Genomic DNA, 13,171 nt, shown 5'->3' on the forward strand with positions numbered 1-13,171 from the left:
ACAAAAAGTGATCTCAAAGCAAGTGTGTGTCCATCAATGACAATCACAACATCATTATAAAAAATGCCTACAAGTCTCTACACTTGTTGTTGGCATTATAATAGAAAGGAGATTGTTGGCATTTCAATAAGGATATTGAGAAGGTTGTTGGAGATTATTCATAAAAGTGAAGAAGGATGATTACTGTCTTTATAATATTATTTTGTCATTGATGTCAAGAAATTGACTTTCTGATTCACTATGATGTTGCCATATCTTGATAAGTACGCATTGATGAGAATTAAGATAGCGGTAAGTGACACAGAAAGAATGTGATTAATAAGGGGAGAAATAAGTTATTCAATGGGAAACTATTACTGAGTTAGACAATGATGAGATCATGTTGTTTTTATTGTTTTGATATCCTACATATGTTGTTGATTATAAGTTTAATACTATACCATGTCATCGAGCAAAGAACCTAGTCGGTAAACCCTAAGGTTATCGATATCGATTAATGAAGGTGGAATGTCTACCGAGTAAAGTTTAGTATTTATTGACTAACAACCGAGTTATAATAGATCACATTGGATGGATAAAAGCATTACTTAATGGAGGATGTTGATGAGCTGAAGTTGAATAAATGATTGGTATGCCGCACAGAAGTTTTTTAAGGATCTACGACAATGGAAAATCATGAGGAAGATCTACAGCACAGGTTGAACCACAATAACTTAGCACAAGTTCCTAGGAAGGAATGCAAGTTCCAAGGTGAGGTAAAACGTTTTCAGATTGAAGGATACATTGAACCTAGTCAATATTGATGATCTGATGGCTAAGATTGATCATGGGAAATGTGATCAAGGAGATTCAGCAGTTAGAAATTGTTTCTAAATAAGGAATTGTTGATAAACAATGCATGCGGGCAAGTGTAAGCACAAGGATGCTACATAGTGAGTACTGAGCATAGAAGATTGAAGACCTATTTGAATAACAGAGTAGGGAGCCCAGCAGAGGGACTAGATAAGTCTTATGACAAGATTGTTTTGAGAAAATAAGAATCTGCTTTAGCATTTTAGATTTGAAGTTCCAGATATATTTTTATTACTATTATTTTGTAAAGTGATAGAAAATCTCTTAACCGAGTGGATCGAACAGTCTTATTTGTAAACCCTCTAGCAAGGTAACATTCTAAATGAGTGTTTGAAATCTTCTGACAAGGTCACTTCTAACAAAGTCTGAGGGAAATCCTTTAACCATGTCGCATGTAGCAATGTGTTTGTAATCTTTAATAGGGTTTTCTTTTAACCGAGCATACTCTAGAAGAGTATATTTCTTAGTGGGTCCGAAATCCCACAGTGGTTTTTCCCTATTTGGGTTTCCACATTAAATATGGTGTTATATGTGTTATGATGATTATGTGTTTATTAGTTAGCATGTTTAGTAGTTTTTGGTTATATTGTTGAAGTATAAGTTACCGAGGTTGAATCTATTGAATATATTGAAGATTAAGTTTGGATGATTCACCCCCCCCCCTCTCATCTTACTAACTATTGGCATTAGAACTTTACAGGTGGTATCAGAGCTTTGGACTTTGAAAGAAAATTTTAAAGGTATTTGAGGCAAAGATCCGAAGATGTATAAGAGGGATGCCCCAAAGCTGAACAAGTCAAGTTTCTCCACATGGTAGAAAAGGATGAAGCTGTATTTATCAAGAATTGGAGAATATGCAACATATTATCTAGAGAATGATTACATACCACCAAGCACCAAACCGATGACCTTTGAAGAGATAAAGGAAAAGCAAGAACATATTCAAGCTATGATTGAAATAACATGAGCATTGACCGACTCAGAGTTTAATGATCTAGAAGGCTATAATGATGCAAAAGGAATGTGGACCAAGCTCATATCTATTTATGGCGGTGATGAACATGTTCAAAGAGCAAAAGTAGATAGTCTAAGAAGAAAACTTGAATCCATGAGAATGAATGAAGGTGAGAACATAACCCAATACAGTACAAGGTTAAAGGAGACTATCAATCAAATCAAAGGAGCAGGAGGAACTATTGAAGAAAATGATGTAAAAATTAAGTTTCTTAGAACACTTCTACCTGCTTATGTCATTTGAGTCTCTACAATCAGTGAGCTAAGGTCTGCACCAAATATGCCATTTTCTTTGGATGCTGCTATTGGTAGGCTACATGCATTTGAGTTAAGTAATTTTGATAATAATGGGTCTTTGGTAAATAAAGTAGAATCTGCATTCAGTTCTTTTCATATTGGTGAATCTGATGATTACAATGATAGAATGTATAAGTATACTGAAGGAAATCACAGTGGAGCAAGTGAAAGATTTTGTAAGAACATGGAAGAAGTGCACAAACTGTATGAGGAAATCAAAAAACAAGAAGAGTTTGGAGCATTATTAGCCAAAAGGTTACCGAGAGGAAAAGGTAAGTATAAAGGAAAGCTACCTTTAAAATGTTTTAACTATGATAAAATAGGACATATGGCTTCTAACTGCCCTAACAAAGAATCTAGTGAAGAGCAAGAATACCGAGATAACAGGTAGAAAGACAACCAATGTAGAGGACACTGAGACTTCAGAAGGAGTGACAGAAAGACATGCCTAGTAGCTAATGAAGAATCCAATGATGATAAATTTAATGAAATTGATATAGAGGAAGTTGTTTATGTGGCTATTAAAGATGGATCAGATAAAGAAAGGTATGAAGAAAAAGCCCTAATATCTCACATAAATAATAATGATTCTTGGATCATAGACAGTGGATGCTCACATCACATGACTGGTGATAAAGACAAGTTTGTTAAATTAGAAGATTATGATGGAGGATATGTAAGATTTGGTAATGATGAACCATGTCCGGTGAAAGGTAAAGGATCTATAACACTTCTTGACAATGCTAAATGTGATGATGTATACTGGGTTGAAGGTTTGAAATATAATTTATTGAGTGTAGCACAACTAAACAATACAGTATACCAAATAGAATTCTAGAAGGGATGTGTCAAAGCTCATGACAAACATGGAAAGCTGGTTACTATCGGGACACAAACAAAAGGTAATACATTTCATCTTGACTCAAGATGGAACAAATGTCTATATGCAAAAATAGAAGATACATGGTTATGGCATAAAAGGTTTTGTCATGTAAATTTTGATAATCTAACCAAAATAAGTAAGAAGCACTGAGTAAGAGGTCTACCAAGCTTAGAAAAACTTGAGAATGCTATGTGTCAAGGATGCTAGATAGGTAAGATGACAAGATCAAGATTTACAAGTAAGTCCTACACTTCTAAAGGAATTTTAGATCTAGTACACACTAATCTTTGTGGTCCCATGAAAGTTCAAAGTTATTATGGTGATAAATATTTCATATTATTTGTGGACGATTACTCAAGGATGATGTCAGTTATGTTTTTAAAAGAAAAATCATAAGCTTTTCAAATGTTTAAATGGTACAAGGCAAGAGTTGAAAATGAAACAGGAAGACAACTAAAATGTCTTAGTTTTGATAGAGGAGGAGAGTTCACTTCTGATGAATTTAACTTATTCTGTTATGATCATGGTATAAAAAGGCAAGTGTCTCCACCGAGAAGACCCCAACAAAATCGGATAGCTGAGAGAAGAAATAGATCAATTGTAGATTGTGCCAGAACTCTGATGATAGAAAAGAGGGTACCTCAAACATTTTGGAGAGAAGCAATCAACATTGCAGTTTACACCCTGAATCGAGTACAACTGAAGAAAGGAACTATGAAGACACCATATGAAATCTGGTATGGCAAGAAACCTAATGTAAGCTATTTTAAAATCTTTGGAAGTAGATGTTATGTTCACAAAGATGACAGAAATGGAAAGTTTGATTAGAAAAGTGAGGAAGGAACATTTCTTGGTTATTCTTCTAGAAGTAAAGCATTTAAATGTCTGATCAAATCATCTAACCAAATAGTAAAAAGTGCAAATGTGAAAATTGATGAACTTGCAGAAAGAAATGATGAAGGAAATTTCAAAGAACCAAAAAATTATGAAGAATTTATTTATGTTCAATCGAGAAGTCCTACCGAGAAAGTTGCTAAAGAAAATGAAGATAATGTCTCGTTACTGAGTGATGAAGAAGATCATACAGAGCCTACCGAGCCTATATTAGCCAAATATGTCAGAAGAAATCATGCATCAAGTTAAATTATAGGAGATAAGGATGATCCAGTGATGACAAGGAACAAACTAAGATAGAACACATGTCTGATATCTGAATTTGAATTGAGAATAGTAAAAGAGGCATTTAACAATGAAGATTGGTTAAATGCTATGACAGAAGAGATTGATCAAATCAAGAAGAATGACACATGGACACTGGTCCCAAGACCGAAGGACAAAAATGTAATCGATACAAAGTGGATTTTCAGAAACAAGCTAAATGAAAAAGGTGAGGTCATTCGGAACAAAGCAAGACTAGTTTGCAAAGGTTATGCTCAAGAAGAAGGAATAGATTATGGTGAGACTTTTGCACCTATGGCTAGACTTGAGGGAGTAAGAACATTGTTGGCATATGCCACTTTCAAAATTTTCAAGGTATATCAAATGGATGTTAAATCTACATTTTTGAATGGTATACTAGAAGAAGAAGTTTATATTTAACAGCCTGAAGGATTTGTTGAAGACAAGAGTAAAGATCAGGTATGTAAATTAAACAAAGCTTTATATGGTCTGAAACAAGCACATAGAGCATGGTATGAAAGAGTGCACTCTTATTTGATCAAGATTGGATTTATAAGGACAAGTGAAAACAACAATATGTACATGAAGAATGATGAGGATAATGGAATATTGATCTCAACCATATTTGTTGATGATATTATTTTTTGTGGTAATGACTCCTTATGCAAGAACTTTGGAAATGAAATGTGCAAATAATTTGAGATCTCTTTAATCGATGAGATAAAGTATTTTATAGGTTTACAAATACTGCAAATGAAAGATGAGATTTTCATTACTCAATCCAAGTACATAAAGGAAATCTTGAAGAAATTTGGAATGGAGGATTCTAAACCTGTAAGTACTCCAATGACTACTAACTGTAAACTATCAAAGAATGATGAATCTGCATCTATTGATGAGACACTTTACCAATCTATGATTGGAAAGTTGCAATATGTTGTTCACAGCAGGCCAGATATAGCACATGTAGTAGGTATTGTTGCAAGATTCTCTGCAGATCCCAAAGAAACCCATATGACAACAATCAAGAGAATTTTCAGATACCTGAGAGGCACTGAGATTATGACTTAGTATATGAAAAGAGGAATGATTTATATTTAGAAGTTTATACTGATGCTGATAGGGCACGAAACATTGATGACCGAAAAAGCACAATTGGTGGAGCTTTCTTTTTGGGTGATAGACTAGTAAGTTGGCTTAGTAAGAAACAAGGATGTATTTCACAGTCAATAGCAGAAGCTAAATATGTTGTTGCAGCATTGAATTGCACTAATATAGCATGGACAAAACAACTATTGGAAGGTATATATGAAAATGTTACCAAGCCAATAACTATATTGTGTGACAATACGAGTGCCATTAACATTTCAAAGAATCCAATAATGCACTCTAAGACAAAACATATCTCTATAAAGTATCACTATCTCAGAGAAGAAGTTCAAGAGAAGAAATTTGTGTTGGAATATATTAGTTCAAAGGAGCAAATAGTAGAAATCTTCACAAAGCCACTGCCAAGGGACACTTTTGAGTATCTCAGAAGCAAGTTAGGGGTCCTACCCCTATCTTCTACTCACTGACAGAGTTCAGTGAAAGCATCAATTCGATGACTCTCTAGAATATTATTTATAGATTGATGTTGATTTACGCACTTTACGAGGTTTTCTAAACGTGTGTAGGAAATAGTGAATAGAGACAAGTTGCTTTGACCGAGACTTAGTTGATACATTTGTAACACAGGAAGGAAAATCACTTCACAGGGGAAGAAATCTTGATTTATTTATTTTTTTTCCTTTTGGCATTGTTGTCAAAGGGGGCGAAGACTAAAGGGAGAAGACTAAAGGGAGAAGATGGTCAAGAGAAGATTTTAATAGCTCAAGGATAATAGTAGAAGTCTAACAACAATCTAAATCTAAATCAGTTGGAATAAATCAAGTTGGTATTGCCATTTAATTGTTGGTTTTGCCATCAATGCCAAAGGGGGAGATTGTTGACATTACAATAGAAAGGAGATTGTTGGCATTTCAATAAGGATATTGAGAAGGTTGTTGGAGATTATTGATATAACAGAAGAAGGATGATTACTGTCTTTATAATATTATTTTGTCATTGATGTCAAGAAATTGACTTTCTGATTCAGTATGATGTTGCCATATCTTGAGAAGTATGCATTGATGAGAATTAAGATGTCAGTAAGTGACATAGAAAGAATTTGATGAATAAGGGGAGAAATAAGTTATTCAATGGGCAACTATTACCGAGTTAGACAATGATGAGATCATGTTGTTTTGATTATTTTGATATCCTACATATGTTGTTGATTATAAGTTTAATACTGTACCATGTCACTGAGCAAAGAACCTAGTCGGTAAACCCTAAGGTTATCGATATCGGTTAATGAAGGCAGAATGTCTACCGAGTAAAGTTTAGTATTTACCGAGTAACAACCGAGTTATAATAGATCGCATTTTATGGATAAAAGCATTATTTAATGAAGGATGTTGATGAGCTAGAGTTGAATAAATGATTGGTATGTCACGTAGAAGTTTGTTAAGGATCTACGGCAATGGAAAATCAAGAGGAAGATCTACAACACAGATTGAACTACAATAAGCCTAGCACAAGTTCCTAGGAAGGAATGCAAGTTCCAAGGTGAGGTAAAATGTTTTTAGATCGAAGGATACATTGAGCCTAGTCAAGATTGATGATCTGATGGCTAAGATTGATCATGGGAAATGTGATCAAGGATATTCAACGGTTAAATTTTTTTTATAAATAAGGAATTGTTGATAAAAAATGCATGTGTGCAAGTGTAAGCATAGGGATGCTACAAAGTGATTACTAAGTACATAAGCTTGAAGACCTGTTTGAATAACAGAGTAGGGAGCCTAGCAGAGGGACTAGATAAGTCTTATGAAAAGATTGTTTTGAGCAAATAAGAATCTACTTTAGCATTTTAGATGTGAAGTTGCAGATATATTTTTATTATTATTATTTTGTAAAGTGAGAAAATCTCTTAACCGAGTGGACCTAACAGTCTTATTTGTAAACCGTCTAGCAAGGTAACATTCTAAATGAGTGTTTGAAATCCTTTGTCAAGGTCACTTCTAACAAAGTGTAAGACTCTAACAAGTCTAAGGGAAATCCCTTAACCGAAATCCCATAGTGGTTTTTCCCTATTTGGGTTTCCATGTTAAATCTGGTGGTATATGTGTTATGATGATTATGTGTTTATGAGTTAGCATGTTTAGAAGTTTTTGGTTATATTGCTGAGGTATAAGTTACTGAGGTTGAATATATTGAATATATTGAAGATTAAGTTTGGATGATTCACCCCCCCCCCTCTCATCTTACTAACTATTGGCATCATAACTTTACACTTGTTTCTCCATGTAATATTGCCATTTTGGGGAACACAATCATATAACACATTATTGTTAACAAAATCATTAAAGTCTTGGACTATTTTAGTGGGTGGAGTTATGCCTCCTTATTTATCATAAATGGATATAATAGCATTAAAATCCTCTCCTAATAATACTTTCTCCTCTTGAAGTATATCTAAGATTGAAGATAAATCATCTCAAAGAATTTTTTCCAAACTATAGAGGAGGTACCATAAAAATTGAAAATTGAAAAAACATGTTGAAATTGATGCACCTAGACTACCATCCAATTGGTATTTGAAATTAGAATGTCAACTTTCAACTTGAGAAGATTTTGTAGGACTACCAAACTACCAGATGCCCCCACTGGAGGAACCATACAAGCATGTCAGGATTTACATTCTTTGAAAATTGACTGGCCTTAATCTTTTGATAGTTGTTTTCCTGTAGTAAGATAATTTTTGCCTCACTAAAATCAATTTGTAATTCAATGAGTTGTCTCTTGTTAGGGACATTCAAGACTCTAACATTCCAAGGCAAAAATCTTCATACTACCTTAAGAGAACTACTAGCTCTCCTTGAGTTTTAACATCTATCCATGTTTGTTGCTATTGCAGCTTCCTTAGATTTTCTAGCTTTGAATTTACCATCTAGGGTAGATTGAATACCTTCTAAACTCTTTAACTTATTCTTTCTACTCTTCAGAGGTCTACCCCTTTCTCTTTTTCAAGGAGAGAGGAAAGAGGGAGGAGAATTTGAAACAATTGTTTGGTGAATAGAAAAAATTGTATCAAAGTCAAAGTGATGTCTTTCTCCCATATCACTGACATCCTAATAGTCTAGACCTTCTAATTGTACAATAGTAGTAGAAATTATCTCCTCACAAGTATCCTCTTCTAATACCTCATCTGCTATCTCTTCCAATCTATGTGAAGCTACATCAACAAGATCACCTACCAAATTTTCATAAGTTGAACCTTGAGTAAGATGTTTGAAGCCCTCTAGGATACAAAAAGTAGGGAGGGGATTGGAATTAAAATATTTACCTGATTTTTTACCTAGAGGGTTGAGACAAAAATCCATCTTTTTATATATTAAATATTACCTTATTTAACAACTTCAAAGTCTAGATGACATTCTCTAAAATATTCATTCTTGAAGAGTTTTTGAGGTCAAACTGTATCTGAACCATTCAACCCTTAAGAATGTGGACACAACTTGGCCTAGCCTCATGAAGAGTCTTATTTCAAATCCCAGTATTTTGTAGATTTCTAATAGGATTAACTACAGAGTCAGATAAAATTTCTTGCAATAATGGTGAGTCTTATTCATGATGGTCCATGGAAAGCTCCAAGCTCTTTAGAGGGGATAAGCTATTTAAAATGGACTTTGAGCTTGAAGGACTTTTTAATGCTGAATCATTCTCAAAATCCTTTACCAATTTTGGTTGATGATTCATTAGCCACTTAAGAAAGAGAGAAAAGTGAGTTAGGTAGCAATGGTTTGTGGGAAAGAGAAAAGATTGACGAAGGGTGATCAATGGAGTCCAAATCCTTATGCAGAGGTGGGAGGAACTATGAATTAATATTAAGAGGCACACTGTATTGAATATCTAGAAGAAGCAAAATTGACTCCAACAAAGGGGATTTCAATAATTTCACCTATTGAGTGATGGATAAAGTGCCCTTTCATGAGGGAACCTCAACAAGAATAATTTGTTTGTCCAAGGGGTGAAGAGGAGGCTCTTCAATGATTTGACTGTGACCTTCGAGGAGCAATGTATATAGAGAGAGATCAAAGTATTCTTTGTGCTCAATGTCCTGATCCATTTTTTGACAACCCTCTTAAAGGTGGTCAATGGTGTGGCATTTCCAACATATTAGTTGAGGATCCTCATAAATAATCTATTGTTCTCGGAGACCCTATTTATATTGAATAGAAAAAATTTTGGGGAAAGATTTGGAAACCTCAAGAAGGACACAAAAGCGAACTAGGCATTTAGCATTTTCAAAAACCCTTAAATCATCATTTAAAAAGATGCCTGTCTAATTTGCTAGGGTTTAGACAAAATTTGTTTCTCTGTACTCCAATAGAAAAAAATTAATTTAAATACATAACTTGGAGAGAATTTTATTGTAGCTTTAACACAATTAAATTTTTGGAACTAAATCTAAGTGTGCAAACTTGACCCTTCAAGAAACCAAGATTTCGTTCTATGAATGACATCCCCATCATGCCTATTTATTTAAAAAAGTACACAAAAACCCCTTTATCCTGATCAATGAAAATAACTTCTTGAGCACCCTTCTAGGAGCTATGAACCCAATCAAGGAATTTTTACTTTACAAGGATAAAATTCCAGAACCTATTGATCAAGGCTTGTTATCTTAAGTCTTGTGATTGATCAAACAAAGCCTCATCAGAGAATGTTACTCAAGCAACTCCATCAAAATCTTGTCTACCATTGTTGGGAGGTGATGAGATGAGATAGTAGCTCTTTTATTCCTAAAACTCATAAGTTTTTACCATGTTTTAATTCATATAATGGGACAATATTTAAGTCATATAATGTGTTGGTTCCCAAAAATGGACGAGTTTACACTGCCACTGGGTAGAGACCAAGCTGATTCCTCCAAATATATATTGAGAACCACTTCCAACTATCAATATCCATCAAGCTTGGACCAACATTAACAAGGATACAAAGTCCTTCTGCACTTTAGGCTCTACAGAACCATGGAGGGTGATCCAATCAGTGAATTTCCCACTCTCTGTAATGATACTCATGAATTTACTGAAAACAAAGCAGATTATCTCATGAAAAGACACAACAAAAAGGGAGAATTATCAAGAATGGAAAATCCTTCAGTGATCCTCAACCATAAGCTGGAGTATGAGAAAGGGCAAGACAACTTTCAGAAAATACATGAAACATAACAAATGATATTCTGATATTCTGATATTTGTTCTGATAAATCATGAAGAAGATAAACTAGAAACTAAAAATGTAATGGCATTTGCTAGCAAGTACCAGTGCCTTATTCATTTGGGTTACAGAGTCTTTCAAAAGTGTTACTGAAATCTGATAAAAATTCATCTAACAAATGGTCTAGCCTAGAACAATACTACCTTACAATATTGTTCTTCTTACAATCCTTCACCTGAACTGCTTATCAAAATCATGTGACAAGCCTTATTTCTTTGTAATCTCATTCAAGCATTTTAATTAATCCCTTGGACTAAAGCATTGAATGGAAAATTACATACATCATAACAATGCAACAAACAAATGAAACCCTTGATCCCATTTGCTTAAAAGAAGATAAAATCACACACAGGAGAGTAAAGATTAGAAAATACATTTGCATTGATATCATTATCTATCTTTTATCAGATAACAATCAACAAATTTGAATATAGAATAACCCACTTGAAAATGAAACTCGTAATTGTTCTATTACTTTTTGCTCTCCATAATAACATTACAGTCTCTATTAGTTCCTATTACTCTATAGAACTACATGGAACCTAACCCTGCAGAATGGACCTATCTTTATAGAGATCCTTCTTAGAAAATTAGGAACCCTAACTAATGGCCTTGATTTCCCTTTTATAGAAAAAAAGGTAGCAAAAAGCTTGAGGACAAAAGACAATTGTCATGAAAACCGAGCCTTAGAGGTTATACACAATTATATTACAAAATATTCCTTATCCACATGTTTGTGCTCATGATAAGGTGGAACCAAAATCTTTAGCATATTATTAGTAGAAACAAAAACACTTGAGCCATGCTAATATCACCTAGACACCTCTAGATGGACCCTTAGATGCTCAGTCTGATCCATAGCATTTCTCTTCTTGAAAAGAAAAATAGATCTTGCCATGAAACAAAAAATTTCCACCAAAATAGGGGAAAGTCTCTAGCATTTATGCCTCGGATCAGAGAAAATGGAAAGAGGAACTTGGGGGTAAACAAGATTTGTTGAGAAGGCATTGCAGCTTCCATGTTGCTGCAGAGATGACTAGCTGCCAATCCTCCCTCGAACAAATCCTTGTTTCATCTCCTTGTGAGATCCTTCTTAGAACACTCTGTCAACAAAATGCAGAGTAAGAGAAGAGGATATGTCATGGGTGGCTTTTCTTGATAAGAAAAGGGTTTCATGCCCCCTTTGACAATCCTCTAATATTTCACAACCTCTCCAATAATGAGAAACCTCATACCAGAGAAAAAAGATCCATCCAGTGTCACAAAATATGCAACGACTCCATTCATATTTATGTTCGAACACCATCCTCTCACTGATGATGAACTATCCTTAGAAAAATGAAGAAGATTGTATTTGTTTCTACCCATTTTATCAATAGCCTAGTGAATTTATAATCAGAATTCCTTTAAATGTGGTGATGCTAATACATGTGAAGAATCATCAGCCTACTATCTTTTGCTTACCTTTTCAGCTATGGATTTCAACAATCATGCCTACAACTCAAGACACCACCATCTTCTAGGCCATCACTCCTTTGCCACCTGCATGTGTTCACCTTACGTGATTGATTTTATTCAGATCTTATTCTCTTCTCAATGTACAGCCTCTTGCTTCATGATTCATGTCAACAGGCAAATCTTTGAATTTATCAGAGAACTCGCAATCCATCATATCAAAACCTGAAGCTTTTCTTGATCCTTTTACATCTTTGAGCTATCAACTTTGACTATCTAATCAATCCTGAGTCGACAAGTCTATATCCAATTCATTCTGCCCTTTTTTCTCATGAGCTACAATCAGTGCCTTCAAAATCCCTCCTAACTTCTCATTTCAAACTCAGTTGTAGATCTTACCCAGCTTGGCAAATCTTATGGTCATTGTTTGTCGACTTAGCACTTGAATTTTCATTTGTATCGACAAACCCACCAAATCCTAACTAAAAAGTGCCATATCATCTTTCAATCAAACTCTATCAGCAGCCCTATTGTAAGCCTTCCTAGTCAACTCGGGACATGTGGCATTATCTCACGATGCCATGGTCTGTAATCTCCTTGCAACTTCCATTGTGGTAATACGTGGTTCGTAAGATCTGTTCAAACTTTACAACTTTGCACAATTCTCGTTAACTCCACCAGAATTAAAAATCAAGCAACTTTTACCTCAAGACAAAACATCTCCGTTCATTTTAGACACATGCAAATTGATGGGACTGTTAGTAGACTGACCTTTAGTGCCTGAGAACTGGTAACACAATTCATTGACTGGTCATACTGCCAACATCACCAGTTTCTGCTAATAACATGGGGCACAATCTCGTGGTGTCATGGTCTTTAAAACCATCACATCTTTGATCACGGGGAAGCATGAACTATTGGATCCATCTTGTCTTTAGAAAATGGCTGAAATACTTAGGAATTTCAGGCTTAGGGAAATCATGGGCATGGATATTTAAAAGAAAACCGGTCATAAGGAATTATTTGCGACTTACAAAAAATCATCTTTCATAAACCAGTTATCCATCACTTAACACTTTGGAAATGAAATGGCCTCACCCATGGTAAACAATCCTTGTCTTT

Source organism: Cryptomeria japonica, chromosome 8 (genome assembly GCF_030272615.1).
Source record: "Cryptomeria japonica chromosome 8, Sugi_1.0, whole genome shotgun sequence".
NCBI classification, from domain to species: domain Eukaryota; kingdom Viridiplantae; phylum Streptophyta; class Pinopsida; order Cupressales; family Cupressaceae; genus Cryptomeria; species Cryptomeria japonica.